The sequence below is a fragment of the Sinohyriopsis cumingii genome, chromosome 11 (assembly GCF_028554795.1).
Source record: "Sinohyriopsis cumingii isolate HCF-2022 chromosome 11, ASM2855479v2, whole genome shotgun sequence".
Taxonomy (NCBI): domain Eukaryota; kingdom Metazoa; phylum Mollusca; class Bivalvia; order Unionida; family Unionidae; genus Sinohyriopsis; species Sinohyriopsis cumingii.
Window position 1 is genome coordinate 108,431,434 of NC_142971.1, and position 17,141 is coordinate 108,448,574.

Below are 17,141 nucleotides of genomic sequence, written 5' to 3' on the forward strand. Positions count from 1 at the left end.
GGAGGTAATAAGTGTACTTTCTGCACAAAACTGATCGTACTCCAGTAGCGGAACCAAATTGTTTAGTCACTAGTTCACACACCAGACATTGCACATAATTGTCCTCTAAAGAACAAATTTGAAAAGGTAAAATATTTTGGTAATCCACTAACTCTTCATCTGGTACTCGTCGTAGTATGGCCAACATGTAACAAGCAGGATGAGTAGACACAGCAGCGGATGGGGCGAACAGACCAAGTTTATTTCCACAAATAAAGGCTCCCACAAAATAATTCTTCGTAGAAACGTTTATTTTCAATTCCAAGGGCTGCTACGGGGTGTTATTTTTGATTGAGCAGACCTATAGGACATCCCATAGGTATATGCCCCATCTGCTGCTGTACATGAACAAATTATTTAAAATATCTGGTCAAGACCGATTCGATATCGTGATCGTGGATCATGCAAATTTATCGTTATGAATCCATGCGGAGTTAACTGAGCACGACCAAATAGATTTTTAAACTTAACAATATCCATGTCGCCGTTGCACCAAGTTTGATGAATATTTCGTAGCGTGTGCGTGTCAACGCCGTTAAATACCGCTAAAATGTTACAATTATCTCTAATTACTTTGGGTATCTGTGTATATCGCTGAGTTACATAAATAACGTCTGTATTTTTATGGCGCCCGCGAGAGAATATCCTAGCTGGATTTGCTTGTTTATCTAACATTACGTCGTCATATACAACTAAATTATTGATTTCTCTGTCAAGGTCTTCAACAGATGGTGCCTCGTTGATATCGGTGATAAATTCAATAACGTTGTCGCTTATCTCGGACGCGTTTTCGTTAAAATCCTTCAGTACTTGATAACATCGCTGATCGTCAACAGATGGTGCAACCAAATATAATTTGTCCCATTTTAGCCATCTAATTATCAAATTTAACAATAACTGTGTTTTACCTGATCCTGATGGACCTATTATTATCATTCTAATGGAATTTGGTAATGCCGCGTGGTGTTTAACTTGCTCACGTTTTTTTGTGGCTGAAAAATCAATTACATTCATGATATAATAATATTCATGGATTTATATTGTGTAAAATGTCGATCACGTACTCCAACGATAGGACTAACTGAGGTTACAACGCGCAATGGTATAAAGAAATTTAGGTTTGTTTAAAAAAAAAAGTACGGTGGTGATATCGCATCAACATTAGGAAAATTACCTGGTACTCTTGGGCAAAATATCCCGGAGAAAAATATTTACCTGGATAAAAATATTGCGGTCCTGGTACTCGATTAGATATTAGACTTGACAGCGATAATAATCCAAATCCAGGCGAAGATCCGGTAAATGCCATCGATGATGCGTGTCTCATTCATGATATTGCTTATCGAAGTGGAGATTTACAACAGAGACATCTCGCAGATGTAAATTTAATTCACGCGTTAAATTCTATTCCAAATAAATCTCTCGGAGAAAGATTATCTACTTGGATAATCAAAGGTGCAATGAAAGGTAAATTAATGTTCGGCGCTGGTAATAAATAATATGGAAGCAATTTATTATTCTCCACGAGGATTTTGGCGAGGAAAATTAGCAATTAGTAAACTTGCAAAAGCTGCTAAAGTAAAAAATGCCGCAGCAGCATCGTGGTTATCAAAGCAGGCCGTTTGGCAAATTTATCTTCCTCCGCCTAAACGAATTGAACACGCACACTTTGACGTTAGTGTACCTAACGAGGTTCACCAGGCCGATATAATGTTTCTTCCTCACGATACCGTCAATAACAAAACCTACAAATACGTGCTAACAGTTGTTGATATCGCTAGCAGATACAAAGAAGCAGAGCCGCTAGCAACTAAAACAGCTATCGAAGTTGCAAACGCATTTAACAGAATTTATCAGCAAGGACCACTAACTTGGCCAAATTTACTTCAAGTTGATCCTGGTAGAGAATTTCTTAGTGCTGTTTCGTCGCTGATGAAAAAAAATAATACAAATATACGGCGCGGGCACACTGGAATTCACCGAGATCAGGCAATTGTTGAGCGATTTAATAAAACATTAGCTGAGCGATTATTTGGATATCAATATGCGAGAGAATTTATCTCTGATGAGCGATCTCAGGAGTGGGTAGAGAGATTACCAGAGGTAATTAGCGCAATAAATAATGAAATAACACGAACAATAAAAATGAAACCGGCAATTGCTATCACAAAAACAAATATACCGATAATTAGGCGAGATTTTTCAACTAGGCCGGTATTAGGTAGTATCACTGTTAGATATTTATATAAACCCGGCGAGGCTGAAGGTGGCAGAAAAAGAGCAGCTGATCCCGTTTGGAGCGTAACATCACATAAAATATCGACCGTAACAAGGTCAACAGGAAGACCTGCAATTTATGTTCTTGATTCGTTAGCTCCTCAACGTGGATTTACCCGCGAAGAATTACAAGTAATTGCCGCTGATATTCAGTTGCCACCTAAATCACTTAAATAACGCGTCTATTACATTCTAGGCAAGCTAATGTGATATTTTCTCGTGTGTTACCGAGATTATTATTTTTTCTATCGACGGTAAATTGTCGAGGATCATTTTTCTGAAATTTCCATGACATTGTGCAATTACCAATTGCACAGTGATTATTTTGTTGTTGTTTTAAAAATATTACATAATCGACGTTCAAGTCAAATTTGTAGTTATTTTTTGTATCATATCGTCGGTAGCTAGATAATTTTTTCCTAATTACATCTTCGAATGTTTCATCATTGACAATTGTTGCATCTGGAATAATTCGTCGCAGTTGAGATAATTTTCTAACTCTAGATACGGCTAAATAAACTAAATTTGACCATTCTATGCGATCGTCGACGATCCAAACATAAGTATCTATAGTTAGTCCCTGCGACGAATGAATTGTCATAGCGTAACCTAATTTCCAAGGAGATTTTTCTGCGTTTAACGCATCTTCGACGAGATTAATATCAACGGCGACAATATCATTTAATACCAAATTTTTCTTTCCCTGTCCTGGCACGTCAACGTCGATATTTTGTCGTCGAGTATCTGCTGGTCGATAACATAACGGCACTGGCAATAATGGAAATTTTTCACGTTGTAGATTAAATAATTGTCGCTGAAGATCATCATGAACTATTTTTCTACTCGCAACCACCAAATGATCTGGTCTCCATAAATCAAAAAATTCTTTCATTGACGTTTCGCTGATTACTTTTCTCATAACGTCACACTGAATTTTATTTGATTGTAATCGAATTACTTTTTAAACTCAGTTAATGACTCATAGAGAGATATATAATCGGTATCAACTTCTTCGTAATAATCAACAAAATTCTTTAGCCAGTTATGCGGTGATTCGTCGTCAATTGGATTTGGTTGCCCGTAATCTCCACACATTATTACGGCGGTATTTTTCGACGACAACCATTCAAGAAATAGTTTTAACGTGTCTAGATTTACTGTACAGATTTCATCAATGATCATAGTTTTATTTATATATTTTTCACCCATACGTAAAGACGTCCATGTACCGCCCCTATATTTGAAATAACTGTGATAAGTACAAGAATTAACGCCACCTTGTTTCATTTCTTTCGCTAATCTATGTGTTGGCGTTAACACAACTAAATCTGAATTTTTAAATAATTCTATTGCTCGGGTAGTTTTTCCTGAACCACCAGGTCCATTTCTATACACAAATTTATGACATGAAATTGGATCATGCACGGACGGCGCTAATGAAATATCTAATTTTGTACCACGATGATATTCGTCACTATGTGCGACGTCGGCGGATTCACAATAACAAAGAATATTCTCATCTTTTATTCTCCAAGTGCCCCACGCACCATCACCAACTAGATTTTCTAACAGCAATGAGTGTTTTTCGTCGATGTAAAACGAATCAGTAGCTACTCTAACTGCAGTATCAGGAAATTTATTTATCATAGCGAGTAAATTAATACTTACGTATGCAAGCATTGATGATCTTAAATGAGTATATTGTGGTGATTCTCCATCAAGATAACTAACTACGGTACCTAATTTTACTCCATCAACGTTGATAGTTTCTCGGTTACAAAATATACCCCTCGATGTGGTATCGACAATTATAAAATCTAATTCAGCATCGTCCATAAATAACCTGGAATGATGCCGTTGGTGATCGTGGGCGCCACCTTGAGTAAATTTACCTATTATTTTTCTACCTAAATCTTTAGCGGTTTTTTCATCAAGGTCAGTTGGCAACCAGACGTTGGTTTGTTTTTTATACGAAATAATTGCTTCACTAACTGTCAACGACATTAATATTGCTGAATCTAACATATATCTTAACAACACCGTATGAACCCAACGTTGGCATGGAAAGTGTTTTCCAAACCAAACGTAGCAAATTTTATGTAAATTTTCAGCAAATTCGAATGATACAACGCGGGCGAATCCCGTCAAAGGAAAATCTGGTAATGGACTATTTATTGACACCCTAGTCATCTCGCTGCAAGGATGCCCAAATTGAGCAAAATATTTAGCACACTCACCTAATCCTAGAAAACTTCCAGGATAACACGCTGCCATCTCGACGGATATCATATTGTCGCTGTCGTATTTAGTATTCCATAATCCGCCATGACCATATTCAACACAACTGTCCTGGACATCTTTAAGAAATTCATTCCTAATTGGCTTCCAAAGATTTTTCTCTCCAGCAGCGTGATCAGCAACAGATGGAACAGTAAAACAATTAACCAATAATTGTTCAGAATTTGCCGAATATTTATTTGCTAATTCACTCATCGAATCATGTAATAATTTATTTTCTATAAACGTCACCGCTAGGTCGCACAAACTGATCGTAATTATCTTCGCTGCGAAATAACCACACTGATACCGGATCGGATTTACTTATTTTGTGAATAAATTTAAACATTTCTTCGGTAGGATTTTCAGAATGTTTCTCCGTAGATAATTCTACGGGATAGAATTTAACAACGCGATCTCGTGGAAAAATTGTTACCGCGGATGTCCAGGCATGTGAATTATGATCGATAATTTCTATAGATGCTTCTCGAGATTTATACGCGGAATCATAAAGAATTTCCCCCGATAACGTTTTTACTACCATCAGTAATTTTAATTTACCCAATAACGCAGCAACGTCAGTTGTTGATGCGCGATCAACGACTGACTCCGCCCTGGTATTTATTTTTGCTAACCTTAGCGAGGTTAAACCTGATCCACGTTTTGTATTTTTTAGATGTTCCATTACTCGCTCAGCAACACAATTTATCACCGAAGATATTTTCATCAAAGATAAATTTTTAGCATCTGGTTTATTATTTAGTTTGCAAATTCCATCAACAACTGCACTTACCGGGTAAGATCTAGCGTAGTACGGTTTATCTATGCCAGTTAATAACCCAGGCCGACTACCTGCAGATAGAGTAATATTTTTCTTTCCTCCGACTACGGGGTCGCGTTTATCACGAATAACCCATACGCCGTTGTCCATTTGTGCAATAAATTTTATTCCAAAAATAAATTATTCATTGCCGTGATTATCTCGAATATAATCAATTATTTTCTTAGCTAGTTCGTCCGTCATTGTGTTATTGATTGAATTTGTTTTCCTAGTTGACCAAGTATGAACCGCTCCATCGTCGAAAAACTCCTTCTTGGCTTTATCAGCGTCATGTATATCGTATTCAATCTCATCAATGTCAAATAATTTCATATTATATTTTAAACAAATATCTAAATAATAATGAACCATTGCAAATGGCTATTAGTCGGTTCGTTGACTTGTTGTAATAAATCATGTAGAAATGAATATTGCGGCGAACATATGCCAGCTGTCCGCGGTGGTAGTTTAGGGCCGCAAAGATGCATAAAATGTGACATTGGTGTTCGAGGAAAAACTCGATTATGCATAAAATATGGTGCAAAACGCTATCGAGAACTAAAACGACACTATGACAAAAAAACTGACCTTAATGACAAAATAATCAAATGCGAAAAGGATTATATTAATAGATTTCAAGCAAATCTTAATTTAGACAAATAATAATTAGTATATGGAATCAATATTCAGAGGACATCCAACCATCGATAGCTACGAGGCATCGTGTGACGGCGTGGTTAGGCATTGTAAAACAAAAAAACCAGTTGGTAGTGTTAATAATGCTGGTTATCTGACATTTAATGCCAAAACAAAGGGTTATTCCTGTCACAGATTTACATACGAGTGTTTTAACGGACTAATCAAAGATGGTCTTGTAATTGACCAATTGACCATGTTGATGGAGATAAATTAAATAATTCTATACAAAATCTCCAAACAATTTCTCAAAGTGAAAATTGCAGACCGGGAAATACCGGTTGTAACTTAAATAAATGTGCCAAAGCTGTTAAAGCAGTAAATGTGAAAACAGGCGAGGAGAAATATTTTCCATCAATGAAATCTGCTGGTGATTATTTTGGTATTAATTCAGCATCAATACGATTTGTTGCAGAAAAAATAAAAAAATCAACATTTTCGTACAAATTTGGATCATGGATCGAATTTTCTTACATAAATAAATAAATTTTTAAACATTATAAATATATTTTTTTTTTACATTTATTAGAAATATAATATTTGTAATAATGAACGAAGAAAATATCAACAATGTAATTGACGCCATCGAAGAATTAAAAAACAAAAAAATATTACTATCGGCGGAGTTAGATACCGATAAAATCATCTCCGACTTTGAGATACTCGTACAAAACAAACACGAAGGTAGATACGTTCTACCAGCCGAATATAAATTTATAAAGAAGATTCAAGCGGCGATGTATCAGTCGTTGGCATCTGTCAACGAGATGCAGATTAAAGATTTTGTTGCATTATCTACCGCCGTCGAGAAAATTAGATCAGAATTATCTGACGAATATGAATCAAGAAAAGTAATTAATACTCGAGCAAGACAATTAAGAAAAATGGTAAATTCTTAATATTCCAGGAATATTAATTTATTATTTACTGAAATTATTTATTATTTACTGACATTATTTTTTTTTCTGAAATTATTTATTTTTTTTTTACTTAAATTATTTGTTTCTTCACAAAATTGTACAAATTACTTAACTTTGACTACCAAATACCCCATCAAAAATAATAAATTCTAGATTATTTCAGATTATTCTGCGAAATTGTACAAATTACTTGATTTTGACTACCAAATACCCCCTAAAAATTACAAAAATATATAAATTTCCACTGAGAATTAAAAAAAATATAATTTTTGCTAATTTTTCTTGTATTTTATCTATGTTTTTGTTATTTTTTTATCGTGGCAAGAATCGAAGATTCTCACGATTTTACTAATAAATTAATATTTAATGTTTCTCCGCGTATATCAAGTAAATTGCCATCTTGGTCGGTTAATCTGAAATTAATTCTCGATAATAATCGATTATAACATCGCAAATAGACCGGATTAATTGGCTCTTGAATAATTAAATATCCCGGCGATACATCTGGCGAAAACGAATAAAGAATAAATCCTTGCTGAGTCTTATTTGACACTGACGCGTTCGCGCTATAACTGTTTTCGACGACGTCCGCGTGAAGATTAACCGCGACGACGTTTGTTATATTTACGATATCCGGAGAAATATGCCGTCCGCCCTGTCCATATGGACTATTATCATATCGAAGTATATCTGGTGGTGGTAATGTTCTTCTCCATGCGGCTTGTAATTGGGGAAATAATTCATCGATGACGTAGCTGGTAGTTTTTCCTAATAATTTAGATGTGTACGAGGGAAATCTAAAATTTTTTAACGTCGCATCGGTCAGTGAATACTCTGTTAAAAGTTTTTGTTTTTGATCTGCATCATTACTTATTACCTGAATTATTTGTGCGTGAATATATTCTACGTCAGCCGCGATTTGATTTAATATTTCTATACGTTTAATAATCTCAACACAAGAACTAGATCCGTCAAAAATACAATCTTGAAAATACTGTCGTAGCAGTTGTATTTGTTTTTGATGATCCTGATTAATTTCTTTTAAATACTCAATAAAATCTTTTAGTTCGTAAATGTAACTTTTTTCATCAACAAAAACCTCAAATAATATATTATCTTTTTTGCTGATAGAGTAAGTTACCTTTGTTGAATCTCTCATAATTGATAAAAGATGCTCATACAGAGGTTTAAAATCATAATAAGATTTTATATCAGTGACATAGTCAGATTTTTTAGGTTCTGATGGCACTGGTGGATGTGCTGGCGCAATTGCAGGCCAGCCTAATATAGATCTGATTGAACTTGCATAAATATCGACGACGTACGGCGCGGTTAATTCAATAATCGAAGTTAACGTTGGTTCGTGCGCGGTTATTTTTATGCCAGGTTCGCTATCCGCAGTTATATTTTTTATTCTAAGTAATAATTCCTCATTGATCTGTTCGATCTCATAACTACCTGTTGGTAATCCAACGACGGTCCAATCGGGAGTACCATCTGCGCGACTTTTATTAGCGAAAACAAACGAATTATTTGATAATAAACCACCAAATGATTTAGATCTGATATTGGGCCAACTGTAATAAACTCGCAATTGTGATAACGCGATTTCGTCGACGAAAATTGCTGTTGGAAAATTAATGCTAAATTCTGGCTTAGTCGAGCTTGCCGAGATCATTGTTGTCCTTATCGGTGTTGTATTCGTCACAATCTGTTGCAGCTCTGACATTATCAATATTCGTAGCTTTAATATCGGCTTGGTTATAAAATTTTATCATCGACGAGAACTCAAAATCAGATATATTCCCGTCATTGAGACTTTCCGACAACAACGATGATAATTTTGAATATGCCGCCGTTGCTGTGTGTAGTTTAAGCACATACGAGGATAATTTCTCATTCGTGCATGAGGATATTTTTTTTGCAATAATGTTAAGAACGCCAGCAATTGTTGCCGCGCATACCGCGATCGTAACAGCGACCGGTGCCATCATTGATACCGCGGATAATATTATTCCAGCGCCAGCAACAGCTGCTTGTACCGAATAAATAACTACGTCAATGGCAACTAATCGACGTTGATATTTTTTTATTTTTATCGTGTACGTGTCTATGATATTTTTTAAGGAATCCTGCCATGACCGTGCGAGATTATATCGGTAATCGGATGCGGTCATTATACATTATTAAGTAAATAATTGAGGTGACTCAGCGATAAATTCCATGAGCCACCAAAAATTTGTTGGTACTGCTGTCGCTCTTTCGGGTGGTTCTAGCTCGAACGTTTCTTCGACGTCTTTGTTCATTAAAAGATTTAAAAATCCAAGGAATCTATCGGCGGAGTGTCTCCATTTATATTTTTTAGTAATTATTCTGAATCTCACCGAGGAAAAAACATATAACTGATACACGCCAGTAACCGGTGCTGTGTATTTACAACTATTATCTTCTGGTGTCCACGTTGCTGACCCGGACGCAATTGTAAACACGACATTACTGACTTGTTGTGGTGTTATTGTTTGTGGAATATTAATAAAATTAGTTTTACCAATAATTTCGGGAAGCCGTCTTCCAACACCTTCAAATAGATCAGTGGCAGCTTTGATGCTAGCGATTTTTAGGTTAATTTCAGCTATTCTTCTATCTGCGACGGCGGTTTTTTCATCAGTTTCGGCGGTTTTTATGTTAAATTTTTTTATCTACTTCGGCGGTTTTTATATTAATTTTTCTATCTACTTCGGCGGCTGTTTCATTAATTTTTCTATTAATTTCGGCGGTTATTTCATTAAATTTTCTAACAGTTTCTTGTAAACCAGTAAAATCAGTTATATGTGCGCTATACTCGGTTCGTTGAATTATATCATCTAATTTGACGTTACTTGTTTGTAATTTCCCATGTGTATCTTGAAAAATAACAACCTCGTCGGGATCTATTCCTGATATCGCTAATAAATTATTAAGGTCATCTTTTGTTGCACATTTAGATAAATCAACATCAGCTGGTCCCTTTTTTAATTTTTTTGATACAGATCTTCCATAAATGTCAACGATTATTTAAAACCGATTGATTTAATTTATCAGACGTATAATCAAGTACAACTTTGTGATATGGTTTGATTGATCTTGATATCGCATCAAGAATATTAATTGTTTCAACGCCACATATCGGTGGATCAGTTAACGTCTGCGTTGGTAACGTTGAATACCAAATTGGAATATTTAATTTTTTGCGTAATTTAAAAATTCTTTTGGCGGCGCTAACCCGTACGAGTCAAAATAAATAATTTCACGCGGATTTATCGCGTAAGCGACCCAGTGTGTTCCTGGACCAATACTTGAATCAAGATTTATTATTCCTGTTTCGTTACGGTTTGGTTTGGCTGGTAATTGATCTCGCATAAATACACCTCTGAAAAATCTTATTTTTTTATTTTTTACTTCGTTAGATAAATCTAAATTTGACATCGGTGTAATTACTGTAGCCGCATTAGTCGAAGAACGAGTCCGTACCGTGGTCGTCCTAGTCGAAGGCCGCGTCCTTTTTTTTTACCATATCGCCCTCCTGTTATTTTTTGTGCTAATTTGCTGCCTGCGTACCCGGCAGCACCTAATACGGCGCCTTTTGCTATTAACGGAGCCGCCGCTGCTGCTTTTGCTGCTATAAACGGAGCCGCCATTGCTGCTTTTGCAATTATTGCTGGTATTATTCCAGCTAAGAGCGGGAAAAATCCACCAACCTTAACCATGTCCTTCATCGTGCTCGGACTAAGATCAACGTGGACGCCAATATTTGCTGATTTAGCTTTGGTAAAATGTTTATGCTGAGTTTTAGTTAACGCTAATTTATTTGGTCCACCTTGAATTTGAGCATTTTTTTTAACGTTAATTTTACCCCGCAGGTTTTTGTTATATTTGACTGAAGTTTTTTTATCTGACCTGGAGTCAGAGTGACACTAACGTGATCGTATGGCATTTTATAACTATACGGTTGATTTAAATTTAGATCACATTTTTTCTACCGGCGCGTCAATAACTCTCATTCGGCCGCTAATACCCTCAAGAAGCATAGTTCTATCGCTAAGTATCACCGCAATTACTTTATGATTGACTCCGTGTGTAATAATTCTAACTTTAAAATGTATATCAACGACAGATTGTTTTACCAAATCGAGATGTTCTAGTGAAAAATAATAGGTCGGGTAACGAGTCATAAAATCTAACTGTGATATTTGTAATCCAGTATCAATATTTTGATCTCGCCCATAAAACTTAACAGGCGATGATATGCACGAGCTACTGAATTATTATTAAAATTTATCGATATATCGATGGTTCTTGTTGTCCGTTTATTCGCAGTGATATATTGGTAGCAGCAACTGTATCAAATATCATATGACTATGCTGCTGATCATATCTGTTAGTATTTTGAAAAGCAATAAAAATGTGTCTAGGTGCAGACACACCTTGTTGTGATGCAATACGCCAGGTAAAATCACCATCAATATTAGTAGTGACAGTGTCGGTGGTTGTTGTTAGCCATGACATTACTGATTTACCACCTTGATCCATAAAAGAAAGTAATTTTTGTTCTTCAGCTATTGATGGAGTTATTGCTGGCATCCACAGGGTAAGTTTAGTTAATATCACCCTACCTTCATCATTAGCACCAGCGCCAATTTCTCGCCAAATAGCATCATTGCTGCTACCTTTTCGAATGAAAGTAATTGTATGTTTGGCTCCAAAATTACTTTTCTAAAATTTCTACAAAATCCAAATATATGTGATAGCGGAATTGCACATCGTACGAATAATACTGATAATCACGCACCGACGTGTCCTTACTTACTGGTTCATCCATGTCAAATGCCTCATTAGATGTCCGTGCAAACATTTTATTATAAAGATTATCTTCTAAAACGAAGACCGCTGCCTGATATAAAACTAGTATTTATTGGTTGTTTGATTTCTTGATTTACTATTTTATTAACTTCCTGATTTACTATTTTATTAACTTCCTGATTTGTTAATTTATTTGTTTCTTGATTTGCTAATTCTATTAGTTTTTGATTTGCTGCACCATTTACTATCTTACTAACGTCGCTAGGCATCACCGCGGTGCTAGGTAATTTAACCGGAGCAGCGATAGGTTGTTTTTTTTTTTTCCTCTACCTACTAAACTTAATATTTTATCCTTGAGGGTACCAAGAGCTTTACCAGTTAAATTACCAACAGCAGCAGCGGCTTTATCACGAACTACTCCCATAGCTTTCATTGCCAATTGTTTTAGAAAAGCTCCAGCTTTAGGAGCTATTCTTGTAACAAAACCCTTAAAAACCTCACCAAGTCCATTTCCGTGAGTAAATTTGTACATGGGCAACCGGGCATTTACTACTCGAGCCTGTACAGGTCTACGATGATGCTTGTGAACGATCATTTTATTTAATTAATTCTTTATTTAACAACTAGTCGCTGTGGTCGTCGATAATTTCATCGATGAGATTTCTATAAACGTGAACATCTACGATGCCGCCGCGATATAATCGCTGACAAATATCAGCTGCCTCGTTGGTTATTTCGCGTGAATTATTTCCAGCTCGCTTTCCTCCAATAAGAACCTCTAGCCGAGATACGTCGTTAACAACACTATCCGGACAGATAGAATTATAACCGCTACCGGTAGCACCTTGTGGTGGTTCTTGAAAAATATCTTTTAATAAATCATAAGATTCTTCTTGGGTTTTATCTGGTGCATCTTGAAATTCTTCTTCGGGAGATTTTGGTCGAAGTATTACAGATCTCAATTCATCTACACTTTGCCTAAATTTCTTATATTCAGGATCTTTGTAATTCATAGGTAATCTTTTATGAGCAAAATATATAGCAGGAACCCAACTATCATATTTTAAATCTTTACCTGATTTTAGATATTCAGCTCTTTTATCATAACTATATGCAGCAATATTAGCTAATTTTTCTTGATCTTCAAAAGTATCAAGAGCATCGTCGGTAAATAATGAATGAGGAGATTTTCTTTCTATTGGTATTGGTGAGTGTGGATCTGGTTTTTTAAAAGGTTGTTTCATTTCCCCCTCTAAAGTATCTACTTCAATAAGATAATTTATAAAATCATGATCATCATTTTTAACTCTATCAATATCATGATACACATAATATATCCATTTTAACCAAGTATTACTAGATACAGGTTTATTGGCGTACTCAGATTTTAAAGTAATATTTCGTTGTTTATATGAGGTTATAGCAATATAAGCTAATTCTCTGTTATTTTTAGCCCTTTGTATACCAATAATAGAATCATCGGTAAATTTTTCAATTGCTCGAACTCCACTAACAGCCTGTTCTTCTACGTCTTCAAATTCCTCATCGGCTTCAGCTTGAGGTTTAAGTCCAGTCTTATGCTTAATTCCAGCCTTGGGTTTAAATTTAATTTTAGATTTATTTTTAGGTTTAACCACCAATACAGGTCCAGTTGCAGGTGCAGGCGCAGGTACAGATGCAGGTACCGGTCGAGGTCGAGTTTATTCTTCAATTTGTTTTAACACCGGAAGAATACCGCGTTTTCTTACATCAGGATCTCTAACATCTCCAAGTAGGATTTTTTTCGGTGGTTTCAGTCACTGGTTTAAATATTTCCGTCGATAGTTCTCTGAATCCACGTTTTGCATCTTCAATAGCGCGTATTTTTCTTTTAACAGATTCTCTCATTGGAAGATATTGTTTTATTGCTTCTAATCGTTCTCGTGCTAATCTAGCAGAATGTGGTTCTCCGACACTCATGAGTATTTAATATACTAATAATTTTAATTCATAATAATAAAAAAATTACTAGTTAATCTCGACCAAATATTTTTAAAAAATAAAATTTGCCTCACGCGTATATCCTTGTGACACACACATGTTATGTGTGATCTGTTCGATCAAAAATAACCACCCGTAGCAGCCCTTGGAATTGAAAATAAAAGTTTCTACGGAGAATTATGTCGTAGAAGTTTTATTTTTGGAAATAACCTTGGTCTGTTCGCCCCGTCTGAAAATATTCTGGTCCTCGTCCAGTTGAACAATATCTAACCATTGGACAGTTTTCAAATGAATCAGTCCTTTTATAGCATTCAGGTACCAGTGGATTAAATATCGGTGATGTAACGGATGCAATTGTTCTTTGCGTTTTACTTGTATTTTGACCAACTCTCGGTAAATGCGTTCTCTCAACTCCACAGGCAAACCACGAAAGTTCTCTTGTAAAGTATCCATGATCATGTCAGTCAGTATTATTTAATTTAAAATCTTCTCCTAAAGCGAAAGTAATGAACATAGTGAGTAATTTCTGACCACTGCCATTCAGGGTAACGGTCAAGAATGTCAATAAAATCTTCTGATGTAAACGGTCTAAAGCGGAATAATCAGAAGAACGCAAACTTGATCCAGAGAAATCTGACGCGTTTGTTTACTTGTTTCACATTTCTCTTGTGAATTTCTCGACACAAAAATTATACAATCACCAACTGAGATTTTGCTCTGGCAAGTCCCTGCCAAACTCCCTTGTAGATCTTCTCTCGCAATTTGTTTGGTAATTCTTGAATATTATTTTTTAATTGGGTTTAAATACTTGTTTATGTGTTGTCCAACGTGTTACTCCTGGCCAATCTGGTTTCTTAAACGACAAGGTATGCCAGTTCCATCAATAAGACCAACTAAAGGTAGGTAGTGACAATCCGGAGACCATCGAACATGTTCCAGGTAAGCCGAATCTTTCTGCTACCACTCGTGAAGTGACACAACGTAACTGAAACACTTGAGTTTATCCCTTGCACCCAAGTAGATAAATCCGGCTCTGGCTAAGTCCTCCCAGATATTTAGGCCATTTTCCATGGAAGGGTTAGAATCGACTTTCAAAGTGACAATATTTATGCAAACGCACAGGGAACGAATATTCGTCTTTCAAAGGTTCATTTCGATGAGGGTAGGGTGAAATCCGCAGACGTTTGTTCAGTTTTGGATGACATCCGTAGGGTGGTAGCTTTGTGGTGTCACGTGGAGAATGACATCCACCATGAAAACCAGTAAAGAGTTCACGATAACGAGTGTCATCGCTTTCGCATCCGTAAGGTTTGACACGTACAGCATCCCTTCCATGGTAGGTATTGTAGTAGTAGTCATAGCAAAGTTCCCATGATGTGGTACTGTATCGCTGAGGTCACAACGTACAGCATCGCTTTCATTGCAAGGTATATCATCGCACCCCACTTAAAAATCCCCAAACTTGAATGATGCCTGTTTAAAAGGATTCATCTTTCTCGCTTGGTCTTGGTACTGACAATGATCTATCGGTCTTGGACGTTGTCCTTTTTATATGCTTGCCAATATCGACGTATTCGTACGTCAAATTGAAGTGGCTGGGTAGCCAAACTCTCTTCTGGTACACGAATTGATACAGTTTTTCCAAAGGCCGATTGACAATTTGGTGTTTGGATAAACGTACAATCTTTAAAGTTTCCATCCTGTCCAGACTGCAAAGCTTCTTTCAGCACAACAAAGTTCACCTTTCGACTGGTGCGATAATTGAGAGTCAATATTTGCACACGTATGGATACAGCGAACACAGGTCCTAGTATTTGATATCTTCTCCTTTGTCCTTGTCAGCGTGGTACAGCAAACAGGTGGCATTCGTCAGCCCTCCGTACAAACTATTCCGCTGGTTCAGTGGGTCCACCAGCTTGTAACTTTCCACGATGCGTTTAAACTCGGGATCGGTTTTCAAACGGTGATTGTACTCGTGTTCCCATATTTCCACCATTTGGTATCCTAACAGTTCAAACTTCAAACGCCGCTCACAAGTAGCTTGGTACAAGTCTTCCATGGTCCTTTGTAAAAACTGATTGTTAGTACCACGTTGAGTTTAGCAAAGGGGACATCGGTGAAATAAGCATCCGTTAAACTCGTACACTATCTGAGGGTTTTCTAAGTCTCAGCCATCCATAGAATACGGTCCGATGGTCTTTTCTCCACGTTTCGGGCATCAATTTGTCTTCCTTGTCGCACAAGTAATGTAGCCAGTGTAGGGCTTTGACCGAGTATTGACGTTTGACAAAGTTGGTCGTTTGAGGGTTGATGACAGCCAGGGTGTTTTCAGGCATGAATCGTTTCGGTATAATAAGGAGCACGCATTGGCGATAGTGCATGCTTCTTTCAAAGGATAGATGCATCAGTTTTCATGAATAATTCTCGAAATTTTCCACAGCAACGCTCTAAAATGTCCATGTCAGAACGACAACAGTTTAAAATTTCTTCCTGAAAGTCGAAGGGGTCCGAGGTATGAACCTGGTACCAAGCGTAGACAGCTTCTCGTTGTTCGGTACGCATGTTGTTGGGGTCGTAGAAGTCAGCCTCAGGCAAATGGGGGTAGAACGGCGTACTGATTGGCTTCGGTATTGAAAAAGTGCGTAAAATGGCCTTTGACAATTTCTGTAATTCCAAACGTTTTAGGCATTCGACTCTATGGCATGGACAAGTAACTCATCGAATTTTTAAACTGTACTTGACCCACTTGCATGGAAATGATTTTGGTTCCGTTCAAAGTCACTTTCGGACGTTCGGTAATTTGTTCCGTATAGTATCACAAAAGAAATTGCCAATCGTATCCTGAGAAATTGTGAGCCATTACCGTGGCATGGCGATGACAATATCCGTAATGTTCGATTGTCCTCTTCACTCCACGCCTCGTCGATGGGGTCTAAGATCCATTGGGCAGAATCGTCTAGCGTGTTCGGTCTCCGAAGGATTTTTTCACGTCCTCTAAGAATCTTACTGAAGTGAGGGCAATGACTAAAGATAGGCTCTCGCTCGCTTGATGAGCCACACAGAAATTAGAAACATGAATGCCGGTCTCTTGCATGGATTCGAAATCGAAAAAGATGAAATTCCCTTTCTTCTGGTCATCTTCCTAGTCTTGTTTGGAATGGTATTTTTGAATGTAGCATTCGTGTTCCAAGTCAAGGAATTGGTGACAAATGTGACATCGTTTTATTCCTGAACATAAGTGTGACTTGGCATTATCGGTACATATGCCTTGTCCACACGTAGGACACAATTTC